We start from the raw sequence: 1,453 nt of genomic DNA, 5'->3' as shown, positions 1-1,453 counted from the left end.
CGCAAACCCTGCGGCGCCAGTCGGATTCCTTTCAAGAAAAAGTGTATCTTGTGGATTATAGGCGACCTGTCATGGTAGGAGACCTGTCATTGTGTCATTATTCTTGCCACCTGGACCCTTGGCTAAATATATCCCTGCCATAGAAAAGGGACCAGCAGATTTAACCTTTTGTTTCTGAAGGTTCTATAATTCTATGGTTTTTCGAGACAGGGTTTTTCTGTTTAGCCTTGGCTGTTCTGGAACTCACTCTGTAGACCAGACTGGCCTCGAACTCAGAAATCCGCCTGCCTCTGCCTTCCAAGTGCTGGGATTAAAGGCGTGCGCCACCACCGCCCGGCTAAAAAAATGTTTTAAGAACAGTATTTTAGGGGTCAGCAACAAGGCTCAGTAGGTAAAAGCACTTGCTGACAAGCTTTGCGTCCTAAGAATCTTGGCATCCCAGAATACATATAAAGGTGGAAAGAGAAAAACGACTCCACTAAGTTTTCCTAGGGTTGCTGAAGCCCCTCTCCCCATCTCTCTCCCTCTCCCTCTCTCTCCCTCTCTCTCTCACACCCACACAGATATAACTTATGTTGCTTTCATTATCTAGGCAGGATGTTTTGGGGGGTTGTCCAAGTTCGCAGGGGACACACAAGAGGATCAGAGATGGAGGTCAGTGCGCTCATTGCACAGGTGAAGGGAGATCGATCTGCTAGCCCGTTTGATGCTGGAGTGCAGGCCCAGCTCCACCCCGGGGCCACACCCCAACAGATCAAGGTGTCTAAAGTTTGAAGGCAAAGTTCCCTGTCACCTGCAACTTTTTTAGCCTCGCGGGCTAAGATTCCAAGCAACTGCTGCGGTGTCGGGTTCTAGGGAGGATTCCCGGGACTCGGATTGGCCGGAGCCCACACATCTCCCCAGACTTGCCCACACATCCTCACACTAGTGGCTTTCAAGGGACAGACTGCTCAAGATCCCCACAACAGTCCAACAAGGGACCCGAGCACCACCCATGGGGAACCTGTCGAAGTCGGGGGGGGGGGGGCTGCCCTGAGCACTGGAGTTACCTACCCACTAGGGTCGCCTCAACTTCTAGCTGAGCTCACATCATGCCTTGGTTCCCCAGCCTGCAAAATGGGACCTCAGAATCCAGCACTCTACCGGGACGAACTGGGTGGACCGAGGCAGCGGCTTCACTGAGCTGCTTAGAAGATGGCCCTCTTTCCCCTCACTCCTAGGTAGGGTCGTCACGGTTCCTCGCATTTCCTCGAACGCGCGCGCAGCCCAACCCCGTGCTTTTGCGCACGCAGAGCCCTCCCACCCCCGCGTCCGGCCCCCGCAGATTTAGCCTCTCCGGGGATTTTAAGTCCAATTCAGAGACGTGGAGCCCCAGGCTGGGAAGGTTTGGGTAGCGCAGTGGGCGGAGGTTCCAGCTCCAAGCTTGGCTTATCCATTTCGCGTTCCGGGTGAG

Source organism: Mastomys coucha, unplaced genomic scaffold (assembly GCF_008632895.1).
Source record: "Mastomys coucha isolate ucsf_1 unplaced genomic scaffold, UCSF_Mcou_1 pScaffold4, whole genome shotgun sequence".
Taxonomy (NCBI): Eukaryota; Metazoa; Chordata; class Mammalia; order Rodentia; family Muridae; genus Mastomys; species Mastomys coucha.
Note: the sequence above shows the minus strand (reverse complement) of the source record.